Here is a 17,966-nt window from a genome sequence, read left to right as displayed (position 1 = left end):
CCAGACGTGTCGCGGCGCCTATGACGTCGCGAGTCCGCGCCAGGCGCCTCGCGACGTCATAGATGCGCCGCAGAAAGAAGCTCCGAAATGGAGCTTCTTTTTTGCTCCGCGCGGGAGTCGCACGGTTTGGCTGCTGCGGCTCCCGCACGGAGCAAATGGCGGCGGCGGGGAAGCGCCGCAAAGCGGCGGTTTGTACCCCGCCAGAGTTGGACTGAGAATTTGTCTCCCATGACAGATCTTAATTCAGGCATGTAAGGATTCTGGTGTAATATAAAATTCTTGCTAGTGGAATAGAAGAAGATACTGTACTTTATTCTTTTCCCCTCTGCAGCTATCTATCCCTCATCTGTCCCTGAATCTACTCTGGAAGTTTGAGAAGCTGTCAAGTGTGGGGAAGATAGTTCTGAAGGATGAGACAGAAGTGGGAAAATTCACAAAGACTACTTCATTCCTTTTTTGTTCCTAAAAACTAAATGAAAATAAGCTGGATCCAATTCAGTTTTTGGATACATTTTCTTTCAAAACATTCCAAATGCATTCTGATTTATTTATTTTTTTACTGGACAACTATATTGCAAAATTAAGAGAAGTGCAAAAATCTGAAGGACAGTTCTGGTCTGCTCTACACATTTGTTTTGGAGGAGCATATGATTTCAGTTTGTACTGGATTTCTTAAAGATTACATTCCTCGAGTGGTTCTAGTTGTAAGTATTGCTGTTCTCAGAAAGGCATGATTATGTGTTGTCATTTTTTTGATACAGTGGAATTGCTTTCTGATACTTGAATTTCTTTTCTGACAAGGATTTTTGCTCTTGATCAAAAAATCAGTTCAATACTATATTATTTCAGGCCAATACAGCATATATTCACCAACTGGTGAATGGTATGAAATAGAGCTTGAAAATATTCTCAAACTGGGCAGCTGTAGGATGAATTTCAAAAAGGAAAAACAGAGTGACTCTTTAGGTGTTGCAAGAGAGTTGCACTAAATCGAACACATTTTGATATATGTCCCCTTTTAAAGCATTCTACAATTGAGTGGGGTCAATTCGATGCCCAAGGGAAGCCATGAAGCACTATACAGAAGGAAGAATAAGGAAATGGTGAAATTCTAACGGGGACAGAGAAAAGGCAGAATTACTCAACACCTTCTTTGCCTCAGTCTTCTCACAAAAGGAAAAGGGTGCTCAGCCTGAGGAAAATGGAGCAAAGGACACAATAGGAGAAATGGAGCACAGAATAAGTAAAGAGCAGGGGTTCCCAACCTGGGGGTTGCGTGGCCCTTTCTAGGGGGTCGGCAGGTTGGGAATCCCCCCGCCTCCCCCCTCCCCTTCTCCCCACGGGTGCCGGAGCTGGAGCAGGCATCGCGTGGGGAAAAAGGGAAGGGGGGCTCCCTCCTTTCCCATCTCCCTGCCAGTGCCTGCGCTGGCACAGGCACGCGCAAGGAGGAAGGGAATGGAGCGGGGCCGCCTCCTCTTCTCCCTTCGTTCCCGCGGGTGCAGGCACCCACGGGGAGGAAGGGAATGGAAGCGGGGGTCCCTCCTCCTCTCCCTTCCTTCCCGCGGGTGAAGGCACCCACGGGGAGGAAGGGAATGGAAGCGGGGGTCCCTCCGCCTCTCCCTTCCTTCCCGCGGGTGCAGGCACCCACGTGGAGGAAGGGAATGGAAGCGGGGGTCCCTCTCCTCTCCCTTCCTTCCCGTGGGGGCAAGCACCCATGGGGAGGAAGGGACGGGCGGGCCGCCTCCTCCTCTTCTCCCCGGGGCTGCCAGGCAACCCCGGGGAGAAGGGGATGGGACTGCAAGCCCCAGCGGGCTTTGCGACCGGAAGTTCTGCCCCTTTTCCCTTGGCAGCCTCCCTAATTGATTGGGAGGCCAGGAAGGGGCGGGACTTCCAGCTGCAAAGACCGCTGGGGCTTGTAGGCGGTCAAAAGTCCCACCCCTTCCTGGCCTCCCAACCGATCAGGGAGGCCACAGGCAGGACTTTCGTCCCCAAAGGGGGTCGGGGCCCAACAAAGGTTGGGAATTGCTGGTAAAGAGGAAGTACAGGAATGCCTGATTAATCTAAATGAATTTAAGTCTCCAGGACCAGGTGACCTACATCCAAAGGTATTAAAAGAATTGGCAAATGTAATCTGAGAGCCATTGGCAAATAATCTTTGAGAACTCCTGGAGAACAGGAGAAGTTCCAGCAGACTGGAGGAGGGCAAACGTTTACCCTATCTTAAAAAGGGGGGAAAGAGGATCCCAACAATTATCACCCAATTAGTCTGACATCAAATTCCAAAAAAGCTTCTAGAGCAGATCATTAAACAGAGAGTCTGTGAACACTTAGAAAGCAATGCCATAATCACAAAAAGTCAACATGGATTTCAGAGAAACAAGTCATGCCAAACTAATCTGATTTCCTTTTTTTGATAAAATTACAAGCTTGGTAGACAAAAGGAATGCTGTAGATATGGACCCGTATGGACAGGCCAAAATAAAGCTGCTTCGGGTCATTTTGAAGGTAAGCTGTTTCAATGATGCATGCATCCTAAGAGTCTGGAAGCTGCACCAAAGCTGCGCTCTAGTCCTTAGGACTGGATTGTGGCTTTGGCGTGGCTTCCGGACACTTAGTACACATGCATCATTGAAACAGCATGCCTCCAAAGTGACCTGAAGCAGATTTATTTTGTCCTGTCTGTATGGGGCCATAGCATATCTTGATTTCAGTAAAGCCTTTGACAAGGTTCCCCATGACATATTTGCAAACAAGCTGGTAAAATGTGGGCTAGACAATGTGACTTTTAGGTGGATTTGTAATTGGTTGACCGGCCAAACCCAAAGGGTGTTCAACAACGGCTTCTCTTCATCCTGGAGAGAAGTGACCAGTGGGGTGCCACAGGGTTCTGTCCTGGGCTCAGTGCTGTTCAACATCTTTATCAATGACTTGGATGAAGGAATAGAGGACATGCTTATCAAATCTGCAGATAACAGCAAATAAGAAGGGGTAGCTAATACCCCAGAGGACAGAATCAAAATTCAAAATGACTTTAACAGATTAGAAAGCTGGGCCAAAACTAACAAAATTAACTTCAACAGGGAGAAATGTAAGATATTGCACTTAGGTAGAAAAAATGAAATGCACAGATATAGGATGAGGGACACCTGGCTGAAAGAGACTACGTGTGAAAGGGATCTAAGAATTCTAGTAGACCACAAGTTGAACATAAGTGAAGCGGCAGCTAAAAAGGCCAATGCGATTTTAGGCTGCATCAATAGAAGTATAGTGTCTAGATCAAGGGAAGTAATAGTACCACTCTATTCTGCTTTGGTCAGGCTCCACCTTGAATCATAGAATCATAGAATCATAGAATCATAGAGTTGGAAGAGACCACCTGGAATACTGTATTCAGTTCTGGGCACCACAATTCAAAAAGGATGTTCAAAAATGGCAAAGGGGCCTGGAAACCATGCCTTATGAGGAAAGACGTAGAGAGATGGGTATGTTTAGCCTGGAAAAGAGATAGTTGATATCATAGCCCTGATAAGTATTTGAACGGATGTCACATTAAGGATGGAGCAAGCTTGTTTTCTGCTGCTCCAGAGACTAGAACACAGAACAATGAATGGATGCAAGCTACAGGAAAAGAGATTCCAACATTAGCAGAAACAGTAAGAGCTATTTGGCAATTGAACACACTTCCTCAGAGTGTGGTGGAGTCTCCTTCTTTGGAGGTCTTTAAGCAGAGGCTGGATGGCCATCTGTCAGAGATGCTTTGATTGTGAGTTCCTGCATGGCAAGGGATTGGGCTGGATGACCCTTGTGGTCTCTTCCAACTCTATGATTCTATGAGATGTTGCAAGGGCCAGTCTATGGTGATATCATTAAGAATGACACTTTAAGTACCAATCACAGTTGCACAGAGTATGCCATTCAAATAAAAACACATATATAACCCCCCCCCATACACACTTTTCAACGTAGTGTTCTTGTTCTGAAATTCTTTCTCATCACCCCAAGGAGAAGAGAAAAGGAATCGAATCTGAAATCTGGTAGCTCTACAATACTTAATTGTAGATATAGAAATGATTCTGGATGTGCTAGTTAGGAAAAAGTGAAAACTATACTAAGGATATGATTTCTGTGTCCCATAATTGTTGTGTATGGATGTAAGATTAGAAGAAATGTAAGAATCATGGCCCTCCAGATACTGTTTGACTGCAGTTCTAATCAGCCATAGCCAGCATGATCAATGATAACAGTGATGGAAGCTGCAGTCCAAGATCTGGACAGCCACATGATTCCCATAGGCAAGAATAGTGCTTTTCATGTGCTTCTATAACAGCAGGTGAAAATCCTTGAGACTCAGTCAAACCTTAGGACATTCATTCTCCAAAGCAATGTGAACATTTTCCAAAGCCAAGTGAAACAGATTCCAAATGAAACAAGATGTATACCAGTTGGCACCTTAATGAACACAGGGAAATGGGCCTTCTTTGAGATAAAAGAAAGAGTCTCTACAATTCAATTTAATTTCCCAAGGGCAGCTATTCATACAAGTATATACAAAACACAAGGCTCTCCCTCCATCAGAACATAGCCCACAGCTTTATCACTCCATCATTTACCTGAGGTAACAGGAAAGTGAAATCACTATTTATCTTGCTTTACTAGAATCATAGAATCATAGATATAGGGAAGGAGAAAATGGTTGAACAGAAACTTCAACAGCCACTGACCCTTAAGGGACTTAAGAAATACTGCATGCCATTCTGCTCCAGAGGAAAAACCCTACATGGCTTCTATGTAGGTCAAGTAACTTGAACAGAATCCTAAACATCTGAGCCATGGACAAACTGATTTAAAATCCCTGGCTTCCAAATAAAAGATTCTGGTTAGTGATCTACTTTGGTAATATATTCTATGTGAGCCAAACCACACTTGATCCAAGATGCTTGTATGTGCTTCTAAAATCAGGTTAAACTACAACTGAGATCATTTAAGCATCTAAACATTGCACCACTTCTACTTCTCTCATGTCAACTTATGCCTTCAAAACTTGCCTGATCCTTACTTCTGCATCCTGTTCTAACATCTTCTTGGGCAGACACCTCCAGGTAAATCAAATTAGGTAGCCCCTTTCTATCCGCCAGAATAGATAGATGTCTGTCTACCCCTTTCTTAAATTTTGGAGAGAGATGTAACAGAGCCTCACTTCTTTTTCTCTGGCTACAGTGCAGTCCCATCACTGCACTAGTCCCACTGCCTCTTCTTGCCCAAATGTGCCTCCTTGCCCATATAAGTGACAAAAAACTAAGCAAGAATCTATAGAACACTTTATTAGCAGCTTCCAGCCAAAGGAGACAACAAAAGTGATAGTAAGAGCCCAAATTGAAGGGAATGAATCAAGATTTATACCCACTCTATATCTATTTTCAGTTTAAAGTATTGTAAAAACATGAAGGGGGGGTTCTGATAAAAGTATTTTGTGTGTTTCTGTGAAAGCAATGTTTTCTTGTTTGTCTTTTTCAGAAATGTAGTGGCTAGAAAGCAAGTGACAAAGCAAATACTAAGGATTACAAATTTAGTTCACAGGGTGGAATATTCTCTTGGTGTCAAGAAAGCCATAACAAACTGATAAAGAGTCATAGGGCTGAGACAGAAAGACTTTATTCTCAATGCAGGTGGATAGACTAAAGGATGTAAATTAACTAACTCTGGACTTCCCAGTTGAAGTTTTTTCAGTGGATAAAAGAGGCTTGTGTAGTGAACTATTGAGGCTTGTGTAGTGAACTAATATTTCAAGTAAACATACCCAGGGTAAGCGTGTTGGTCATATAGCAAAATACAATAACATCCAAAATCCACCAAACAGTGATACCTTTATTGGACTAACCAAAATGCACAGAATACTTGTCACAAGCTTTCAAACTGGCTTATTCATCAGGCAAAGGTGTTAAAAATCATACAGGAAGGGAAAATGATGATGTTAATCACAGGTCTGCATTTTGTCAAGATATTGCTGGTGTTGTTCTGGGTCAAAATGGCATGGAGGGCTATCTATGTAGCCAGGCCCCTCCTCCTAATGGTCATGTCATACTGGGATAAAAAGCATTTTAAAGTCCAGGAAATAAAATTTAAATTCCATTAGCAACACAAAAAGTTACTTCCTTTGAGATTCAGAATGCCTCCGTCCCAGTACCACATAACCAGGGGGAAGAGTGGCCTACCTATACAGCACCTTTGCCTGATGAAGAAGTCTGTGGTGCATCAAAGTCTGTGGAGCATATTTTGTGCATTTTGGTTGTCCCAGTAAAAATATCACTGTTTTTGGGATTTTGGATGATATTCTACTTTAATATTTCAAGTGTTTTACATGTGGGCCACTAAAATTTATGTGTTTTTTTCCTTTCTAGATCACATAATTAACTTAAAGACCTAGCTTAAAAGTTCAACATACAACTAGGATAAGAAAGCATATAAATAATAAAACATACAAAACAATCAACTGTACTCTGGTCAAGAATCACTTAGATAGATACACAAAGATTTACTCTTTACAGAAATACAAAAAAAAATCCCAATTATTATTTTTAAATATTAAAAATGTTAAATATTTTTAAATTTTCAAAATCAAATATAATACCTATTGCTGCCACATGGTATATTATCCTGTTCTGAAACAGTTCTGAAACCACCACATTGCCTATTTTGAATATCCCTAAATTGAAGTTACCTCAGAATATATTCAGAGTTTCTTATGAGAGCCAGGGTGGTCTAGGAGTTTGAGTGCTGGACTACAACTCTGGAGACCAAGGTTCAAATCACTGCTTGGCCATGGAAATGCACTAGGTGATCTTGGGCAAGTCACATTCTCCTAGTCTCAGAGGAACACAAAGGTAAACCCCTTCTGAACAAATCTTGCCCCTGAGAGTTTCACCCTAGGGTTGTCATAAGTTGAAAACAACTGGAAGGCACACAACAATCCATTTTATCCTGGATACAAATCAGTAACTCCAAAAGGCCATCTGAAAATTCACCAATATCACATGACCCTGTACAATAATGGTGATAAGGAAACACCATTACTGGCCATGCCATGTAGAAATCAAGTGCAGATCTGTCAAATTATTATAAGCATGGGCTATTTTTGAAACCCCTTATTTACTCTTAAAAACATTCAAGTGTGCATCATTAACTGAAGAGCCCTGGTGGCGCAGTGGTTAAATGCCTGTACTGCAGCCACTCACTCACAAACCACAAGGTTATGAGTTCAATACCAACTATGGGCTCAAGCTCAACTCAGGCTTGCATCCTTCCGAGATTGCTAAAATGAGTACCCAGCTTGTTGGGGGCAATTAGCTTACACATTATAAACTGCTTAGAGAGTGCTTAAGTTCACTGATAAGCAATATAGAAATGTACTTGCTATTGCCTGCTCATAGCTTATCCTTGTGTAGGAACTATAATGCTCTACCCCCACCCTTTGCTCAACTGCATTGCAACCAATCTCCTTATGCTGCTCCAGCTGTTTCCAGCAATTCACAACTCACAAGGTAAACAGAGAAAATTACAGACATGGTAAAAATAGTGCTGTGTTTGCAGCCAAAGAAAAGGGGGTGTTTCTCACATTACAGTACTTTCACTGAACAAATACATTAATTGGTTAAACAAAGAAAACAATAGCATCATTAATAATCCAGCCAGCTCATGAACACCAACAAACAAAATGTTTCAGAACATTTCATTATACAAAGTGTCTCTCTTCTTTAGTCTCTCTTAGGCTCTTTCTTCAGTCCATGCCACTAATACTAGAAAATATTACAATTCTCCATCCATCCTAAAGAGAATTTCACTTATCAGATACTTAATGAAATATTTCCTTTAAAATGCTTTCCAGAGAAGTAGGTAAGCCAGGGTTAGCAAACATCTGGCCTACTTGAGTTTGGCTATCAATTTCCATCAGTATCACAGCTGAAGGTAGAGGATTCAGTTGATTGTTGCCCAAAACATATGGTGGGCCATGTTTACACACCAGTGATAGAAGAAAACCTACAAGGTATAAATGGTCATTCCAAATTCCAGAGTAAAGCCATCTTCAGACAGGCAGGGCTAAAAATTTATGTAGGGCTACTTGTTAGTGAAAAGTTGTTCTTATTAGAACAAATTGAGCTACTTGGACCAGTGGCCTTACACATTATAAGACAATTTCATTTGTTTTACAGAGTACTTCAACTGCTCTCTGCAAAACAGATGCCCTATGGAGATCAGGCTGCCTTCTTAGTACTGAAGTGCATTTACTGGTAGGAAGGAAGCTTCTACACCACTGCAGGATGTCTGATATAGGATTAACACATATGTCAGGATGGCATACATGCTGAGAATAGTGTAAGATTTGCTGAGAATAACATGGAGTGGTAACTAGAAAGAATTTGCCTCTTTTACAGAGGAGTGGGGAAGGAGCTGATGCAGTCACATTCTTAGGTTTTATATATCCTAGTGAACAAATAGTATGCAGAGCATCAATCAATTTGAGCGTTGGTCTGCTAGAAAGAGCATTTGCGCCAAACAAATTCATTTTGAGTTTCATCAGTTTAGAATGATGGAGATAAATGGAGGTGGCTGTGAACTGAAAAGCAAAATGACTTCTCCAGAACTCCCTTCCCAGGGAGTTCCATCAAACATCTTTTCTTCCATTTTTAGATGAGCCCTGAAGATCATTTTATTCCACAAGGCATTTTATGAATCATTTTATTCCAGATCATATATATTTGTAATGTGTTTTTAATGGCATAATACTGTTTTGTCCATGACTCCATGTTTCACAAAGCTAAGGTGCAGCTCTGTCTGCTAGACCACAAATGACACAAAATGCCTGGTTTTCTTAACAAAGACCATGAATTTTGTTTTCTACCTGCTTCTGTTATGTGCAACTGAGTGGTGATCTGCTTGCTTTTCCCAGTTTTCAGACCAATGGAAATATCTCTAATAGGTATGCAATTATATTCTTAGTACACCTGTGTTTAAACCAATGTAAATGAGAGCCCCCATGGCGTAATGGCTTGAGTGTCAGACTCCAACTCTGAAGACCAGGGTGATTCCCTGCTTGGGCATGACCCCGGGCAAGTCACATGCTCTTAGCCTCAGGGGAAGGCAATGGAAAACCTCCTCTGAACAAATCTTGACCAAGAAAACCCCATGATAGGAGCTGACCTTAGGCTCGGCATAAATCAGAAATACTTAAAAGCACAAATCAAAACAAAAACCAGTAAGAAGAGCCTCTGTGGATGAGATCCAAGGCTTCTCTTCCGATGGGCCTATCCATCTGGCCTTCTATAGCTGATCTCAAAGAACACTCCCACTTCTGACTTTGATAGCATGGAAAACATCACTGCTTGTCTAACGATTTGGTCATTTTAGTGATTGGTAGTAGTTTTGTTGTTTGTTCTACTGATTGTATTTTTAGATAATACTGTATCTTGTATTTTACTGTTGATTTTATTTTCTGTTGTAATCCCGCCTCGATCCGCAGGGAGAGGCGGGAAATACAAATAAAATTTTTTATTATTATTCTCTGTTTCAGTACACAGTATTTCACAGTAGCCAACCAACAGCCCTCTCCTATTGTTACTTTTCAATGACTAGTTTTGAAAGGTATACTGCTTCTGACTTTGCAGATACTGTATCGTAAACCTATCTTGATTAGCCTCTTCCTCTTCCTTTGGGTAATGGCAAAACAAGGTCCCAAAGGCCCAATAGCTGCCATCTAAGTGGTAAAAACCATGAACAAATTATAAACTGATATCTATACTGCAGGCCTGCAGGATCTAGTTATATCTTCTATCAATACTCTATCCCTGAAAACAGTTATCTATTTCCATCAAATAGTTTCATCTAACATGACGTCGAAGGCTTTCATGGCTGGCATCTATAGTTTTCTGTGGGTTTTCCAGGCTACTGGCCATGTTATTCCTGGCATTTCACCTGCATCTGTGGTTGGCATATTCAGAGGGTAGTGGCATGGAAGTATGTGAGTTATACAGTCGGCCCTTCTTATACACGGATCTTTTATACACGGATTCAAGCATACACAGTTTGAAAATGTTCCAAAAAAGTATAAAGTTACCTTGATTTTCCTTTTTTTTTTATAAGGGACACCATTTTACTATGCCATTTCATTTAATGGGACTTGAGCATACACGGATTTTGTTATACACGGGGGATCCTGGAACCAAACCGCAGCGTATAACAAGGGTCCACTGTATATACTTGTGTGACTTTTGGTTGGGAGGAACTGATTTACATGGTAATCTGAGTGTTAGTCTGTTGTTGAATGGCAAGGCCTCAGGGTGGGATGATATGTGGGAGGAAATGTGTGTCTGTTTAATTAGCAATCCATTGTCTGCAGAAAACCCCCTGACCCCGGATGGTGTTCATTTGCATGAATTGAGTCTTAATTTTGGTGTTCTTCTGGACTGCTAGCCAAACTTGGTTTACTGTCAGTGTTACTTCTTTCCTATTGAAGTTGTCCAGGTGCCTGTGGATTTCAATGGCCTCCCTGTGCATTCAGACCTAGTAGTTGCTGGCATGGTCCAGAATTTCAGTGTTTTCAAATAACATTCTATGCCCAGGTTGGTTTATGACATGTTCTGCTACTACTGATTTTTCTGGCTGACCCAGTCTGCACTTTTATTTTGATGATATCTAATGATCTCTACTACAGCATTTGCTTTTTTTCACAGAGTTGATGTTTTCACTGAGCTGACCATCATGATGTGAAAATCCCTTCCCTAGTCAGCCACCACCTGTTCACTTTAGCATCAGTGTTATGTCTGAAGGCAGGATTTTGCCCCAATCTGCAAAAATTTACAAATACATTGAGCATTTACTAAATTTGGAAAGATCCTTTTGGATATCACTGCAATGCATTTTTTGCTTTTACTGTCCTGAACATTTTAGAGTCACAAAAAAGAAAGAGATGATTGGTTGATTCATCCCCACTCCTGACACAATGAACAATAACGTTTAATACCAAGAATGCTTAATACCAAGAAAAAAGGACAGTAAGAGTAATACAGTCGTCCCTCCCCATTTGCGGACTTGGGATCCGCAGTCTTGATTACTCGCAGATGGCAAGTGGGGAAGGAACAAAATGGCACGCGTGTCTGCAGTTCATCCGCAGAGCCACACACAGAAGTTTATTCAGTTTATTAGTAACAATGATCCATTATTTGTGAACAAGTTTAAAAACACTGGTCCCAATATGAACCTATAAGCACATAGCTTCTTGTATTTCTCCACAGTGAGAACTATCTATTTCTATACAATTTTAACCAGTCAATGGCCTGTTACAGACTGCCAAAATAAAGCTGCTTCGGGTCTCTTTGGAGGTAGGCTGTTTAAATGATGCATGCATCCAAAGAATCTGGAAGCTGCACCAAAGCTGCACTCCAGTGCTTAGGAATGGAGTGTGGCTTTGGCGCGACCTCCGGACTCTTAGGACCCATGCATCATTTAAACAGCATACCTCCAAAGAGACCTGAAGCAGCTTTATTTTGGCAGTCTGTTAACAGGCCAATGATTCCTAAAGAGGAACCATTCTCTTATGGTAGACTTTTGCCCTCCATGGCTTAAGTCCAGACTATTTGAGTCTGTATCTTCCCGTATGAACCTGCTAAGCCCTAAGATCATCAGGAGAAGGCTTTTTCTCAGTCCTGCCACCATCACAGGCTTGCCTGGTGAGGACACGAGAGAGAGAGTTTTCTCAGTGGCTGTTTCTGTGATCTGGAATGCCCTTCCATGAGACAAGGCTGGCCCTTTCCCTGCTTGTCTTTTATTGGCAAGCAAAAATTGTTTTATTCCGGCAGGCAGGGGTGTTTGTTATATGGGGTGGTTATTGTGGTTTTAATGTTTGTAATTTTATATTGTTTTTAGCTGATGTTTTTAATTGTTTTATTGTAATATGTTTCTTAGATTTTTATTTGTGAGCCTCCTTGTGTCCCTTTCTGGGAGAAAGGCAGCATAGAAATCAATCAATCAATCAAATTTGTATCAGTCTATTTGAAAAGCTTTTTGAAAGGTCAAGCCAACTACTGATCACACTATCCACATGCTACCTGATTCTCTCAAAACATTCTGAAAGGTTTGTGAGACAGAACTCACCTTTATTCCTACAGAGGAACAGGAAAATAGATATCTTCTTTTTTTGTTTATTAGTAAACATAGCATATCATATCCAAAATAAGCATCCCATAACATAAGCTAATTAATAAAATAAAATAGGCATATAAATACAGTCTTCCCTTCCGGACCCCCCTGCGTAAGGGAAAAAAATGCGGATGCTCAAGCCCCATTCAAATGAATGGGTCTTGAGCCCGCGACAGCACATGCCACAGGAACGCACACCATTGTTTTCTTCTGGCGCACGGCTCCCTTCCGGTGTGGCTTCCAGTGTATGCTGGAAGCCACGTAACACGCACCCGCGTATGACGTGGGCACACTGTACTTTGGACATTGTTTCCCACTTATTCCATATACTGTATTTCTTCAGTTCTTCCTGTTCTAACTATGCTTGGTGTTTGTATATACAGTCGCCCCTTCTGATCCGCGGGGGATCCGTTCTGGACTTCCCTATGGATCTGAAAAATCGCCAATATTGAGGTCCCATTGATTTCAATGGCCGTGTGCTCCTGTGTGTGGCTCTGTGGGTGAGCTGCAGGCACGCGTGCCATTTTGTTCCTTCTCCACTTGCCGTCCACGAGTAATCAAGACCACAGATCTTAAGTCCGCGAACGGGGAGGGACGACTGTATTACTTTGTCCTTTTTTCTTGGTATCAAACGTTCTTGATTCTATCTTTAGTAGTTCGACCAATCTATTTTTCCAATATACAGTGGACCCTTGTTATATGCTGGGATTTGGTTGCAAGTTCCCCTGTGGATAACAAAATCTGTGGATGCTCAAGTCCATTAAATATAATGACATAGCAAAATGGTGTCCCTTATAAAAAATGGAAAATCAAGGTTTGATATTTGAAATTTATACTTTTTTTGAACATTTTCAAATCGTGGATGCTTGAATCTGTGTATAAGAAGGGCCGACTGTATATACATAAATAATTACTTTCCATTAGTCCTTGAAACCAATAATTGACATTTCTCCCCATATGATACTTAGATATTTCATCAATGAATCCCAATTTCCTACAAATCTTCCTAGACTTTTGCATTTCATTAAACATGTCAACTTGTCTAATTCAGCCATCTCAAGCAATTTTAATGACCAATCTTATAATGAGGGAATTGAACTCATGCTCCATTTCTGGGCAATAAACATTCTTGCTGCCAATGTCATGAGGTGCAATATTCTAGTTTTATTCTAATCCATAGGCATAACTCTGGTTTCTTCTGAATTTTCAAATTCAAAATTCCTTCATTGATTTATGTACAGAATTCCAGATTTTTTTTTATTTTAGTACAAGACCACCATTGATGATACAGTATGGGAAAAATGATAAAAATTTCATGTTTGCAAAATATTGGAGAAAACATTTTAAAATGCATTATAGATGATACCTTTCACCAGAAAAAATGTACAAAAACACAAGCAACAAATGTTGGAAATGTCAAAAAGAAATAGGGAAGCAGATATCTTTACTGAGAGCTGCTATTCATTGGAATTCTTTGAGCCATTCTGCAGTACTTTCCACTCTAGAACTCATTAGAGGAGGTCCCACGGCTACCCCAAGACACAACTTCTCAGCAACAGTGTCTTTTCAAGTCTTGGAGGAACTTATTTATTTAAAAATATTATCTATTGCCTCTCAGCCCACATATTGCTTGTGAGAAGTATGAAAAGACTTAAATGGGGTGGGGTGAATGGCTATGGGTGGACTTAGTGGGGAGACACACATTTCACTGTTGGTTATGGATACTGTCCTGAGCCAATCACTTCTTCTCTTGTTCACCTCAACACACTTTATAATTTCCATCAAATTTTAAAAGGTTCTGTACTGTCTGAAATACAAACATCTGTTGACAAATTATTTCTCTCTTTCAGTTCATTAAGCTAAAAGTCTGCATGACTGAATGAGAGAGAATTTATCTGCAGACAACAGGTTTGTTGTTGAAACACCAACATCTTCTGGCTAAATGTTGTGGGTGCATGAAGAGAAAGACATCCAATGGGCTATAAAACACAATAGCTGCTCCAAAAATGAAAAATTAAGATACCTGTTACCTGCAGTGAACAATCCAAGGTAGGTATTTTAGTTAGTAAGTGGTCTGTTCTATCAAGCCAAATGCTGAAAGCACAGCAGAAGGTGAACACAGGCAATTTAGACAAATATGCTGCCTAATTATGTCATCAGGAAGAAGCAGTCCATCAACCCTTAAAGGTTGTTTGCTGATTTTTCCCCAAGACAGAGCTGCATTTTCTAACTAACTGAGTGAAGACATGTCCAGCATTGACCTTTGCACTCTTGTTGAATCAACTGGAAATTCTTTCAAGTGTTTACTGATGTAAATTACAGTATAACAATCCAAAAGGACCACTGACATATGAATGAATGCAAAATGAATTCATTATGACTGGCACTATTACAATGAACATTAAATGCATCCATAACAGCAAGACATTTAAAAGTAATCGATTTCCAGATTTCTTGTCCATAAAAGTGATAACGAGGAAACTGGCTAACTGCCACTTAATGGCAGGGGAAGGTAAGCAATTTCTTAATGTGGGATCTGAACAATGACAACATTGTCTGCTTCCAAGTTTGAGAAGCAGTGGGCCAAGGAGAAATCCTAAGCACGCTTGAAAGAAGTTCTGCTCCTTAAAATACAAACCTACTAGGAAAATATTAGAACAATAGTTTTCAAAGCATGAAGCAACAATCCTAAAGAACACATGAAAAGGTACTGAGAACAAGGTAAGCTCATTTGTGGCCAAATCAATGCATATTTTGATAGAGCTCTGAGGTATATGTCCACTGACTTCCCATGAAAGGGTAAACACAGTGAAGATAACTTTGAATCACTGAATTCTTTTTGCATCACTGAGAGCTTTAAAAATAAAACTACAGTATTAAGTTATTTGGAGATTTCACTCTTTCTTCCCTTCCATGAGCACTGGGTCTTACAAGAATACCAAAACATAATCCATGTGTTTCCAGTTGGATCTTTATGTATGTTCATTAGAGTATATTGAAAGATTGTTGGCACATTTTTATAAAGCATATTATTTTGAATATTCACCAGGCAGTTCCATGATGCATTGGGAACATCAGTCTATTTTTCCATCCGTCCTTCAGGATTACACTCTTGATGAGTTCAAAAGAAAATTTGCACAGTCTATGCACACAAAGTTGTATAGATTCTGCTGACAAGCCTGGCGACATAAGCTCTTCCGGTTGTAGAAGTATTGATTGAAAACCTTTTAATTGGCAAGGGAATGTAGCACTTAGAAACTAATGTGTGCAATATGACGCCAGATTTCATATGGTTTCCTATATATTGATTAGATTTGTAGCCTAAAACTAAGTGTAGCCAGAGTGTCTTTTTCCTTGCTCATCCCCATGACACTGCAATGAAATGAATTATTCCAGTTTTATAAATTGGAATTGAGTCCAGTTCTACATTCAACTTAGACTTCCCAATATCCCAATATTCAAGTTATACACTATCTAGGTGGTCATACATTTGAAAAGGTGATAAATATTACCACTTTAACAGTGTGCAGAACTGTCACATTTGATGTGTCAATATCTATAGTGGTTTGCATGCCTGTACATATCAGTTAAGAGAGCCAGCACGGTGTAGTGGTTTGAATGTTGGATTATGACTCTGGAGATCAGGGTGCTATTCTCCACTCAGCCATGAAACCCACTGGGAGATCTTGAGCAAGTCACATGCTCTCAGCCTCAGGGAAAAGCAACAGCAAACATTATCTGAACAACTCTTACCAAGAAATCCCATGATAGGATGGCCACAGGTCAGAAACAACTGGAAGGCACACAACAACAACAAACATATAAGTTGATTTTAGCTCTTTTCTAGTATGCAAGAATCAACCACGCATAAAGGGAATCTTTGACCGCTAACTTGGCACAGAACCAAAGACTACAGATGTGGAAATAAGATAAGGATTGATCCCTTCTTCAATTGGGATCTCATTACTATAGATATGTAGAATGGGTCACTGACTTTTTTTGTTTAGCACCCTATAGAATCACACTTGACCTGTACAGAAGGTGTGCCATCAACCATACTCTAATCAGTAAAATGCAGCAGTCGCTATGAGGATTCTTACTGTAGTTTGAAACTCCGTGGGCTAGCAATTGTTGTATGCTTCAGAATTGATGTCAGGATAAAATTGGTGGGAAAATACAACTAGGAAAAGTGCTCTTTCCTACTAGCATAAAATGTGAGCAATGGACATCCCAAAATCAAAGCAACCTTAGGATCAAACTCATCATGATTCTTCTAAAAAAAAAAGTAAAGAAAAAAGGCCAACTTATTTTCAACTTGCTTTCCCCCTCAAAATCTTAGAACATTTACTCTCAGCTCAGTCTCAACGCACTCACCTACTTCATTATGAAGTGTTATGCCAATGCACCCAGTTTAGTCAACAGAGCAAAATTCCAGCTAAAACCCTGCAAACTCATCTCTACTTCCATCTGTTTTATAGCAGAAGAGAGAAAGCTAGAAGAGGTGGTTGTGTCCAAAGCAGATATATCTTTTGAACAGAAAGCCTTCCCAGGCATTGCATAATTGTCACTTACTACTTGATGTTCTTTTGGTGCCTGTTTATCAAACCATTTCCTGTATTGCTATGTACTGTATATGCATTATCCTACTTGAGAGTATGTATTTTCCCTGGAAGAAGATTAACCATCCATTATGAAGCCAAACCCTCCCTCCAGTACATCTGCCTTGGTAAAGGCCTTGGAGGTAGAGAGGAACTGCTGGACCTCTTACCCTTCCCTCCACCACTCCCTTCTCCTTCTGTGTCATGTCTTTTTAGATTGTAAGCCCGAGGGCAGGGAACTGTCTAACTAAAAAGATTGCATGTACAGCGCTGTGTAAATTTACAGCGCTTCATAAATAAAGGTTAATAATAATAATAATAATAATAATAATAATAATAATAATAATTTTTATTTATTTTATTACACTTTTTCTGCAGATTTTTACATTAAAAGTTGGTTGTAAAAAAACAATTTTAAAAAAAACCATAAATAATTAAAAAAACAATTGCATATTTAAAATAGATTAAAAATCCCATAATAAAACCGTTGCAATCACAAAACATTTTAAAACTTCAACATTCAGTTATTTAACATGTTAGGTAAAATCGTATGGGAAAATTCAGAGTAGGCAGCTTCATTCTTAAGGGGTGGAAGGCTTGTAAAAAAAAAGAAAAAAGTTTTTTTTTTTTAAGCTCTTTTTGCATGTTTCTAGAGGGGTGTTGTCAGACGGAAGCTCTCGGGTTAGATCATTCCACATCCGCGGGGCCAAAATGATAAGGCCATCTGGGATGTGGAATTATTTTGACAGTTGTGGAAATTTACAATAAGTTCTTTTTCCAATGTTATGAGTTGCAGGGCGGATCATATTATTGGGAGATGATGCGGTCCCTCAATAGTAAACTTGGGCCTAAGCCATTGTAGGGCTTTACAGGTAGTAAATCAAACACCTTTGTATTGTGCTCGAAAACGATCACTATGGTGCAGCCAGTGGAAGACTCTTTTCAAGATAAGTGTTATGTGGTTAAAATTTGGAGCCACAGTGACCAATCTGGCTTCTGTTTTGTTACTAAACTGAATCTTATTGGATCTTGGTCACAAGGGTAATAAGCCAATGTAGAGAAACATTACAGAAATCTTAAGTTGATGAGGTTTACCAGAGCATTGTTTACACAGTTTCAAAGGTCCCTTTGGTCGCAAAGTTGGAGTTATCTCAACCGGATAGTTGATAGCAAGCACTT

General features: G+C 40.2%; 1 protein-coding gene across 5 annotated transcripts in view; it reads right to left on the bottom strand.

Annotated features, from left to right (window-relative positions):
• Positions 1-17,966, bottom strand: part of TRIM44 (tripartite motif containing 44) — a 197,973-nt gene that overhangs the window by 29,913 nt on the left and 150,094 nt on the right. The window lies entirely within an intron of this gene.

Source organism: Sceloporus undulatus, chromosome 1 (assembly GCF_019175285.1).
Source record: "Sceloporus undulatus isolate JIND9_A2432 ecotype Alabama chromosome 1, SceUnd_v1.1, whole genome shotgun sequence".
Taxonomy (NCBI): Eukaryota; Metazoa; Chordata; class Lepidosauria; order Squamata; family Phrynosomatidae; genus Sceloporus; species Sceloporus undulatus.
This window is presented reverse-complemented; position numbering and strand designations above follow the sequence as displayed.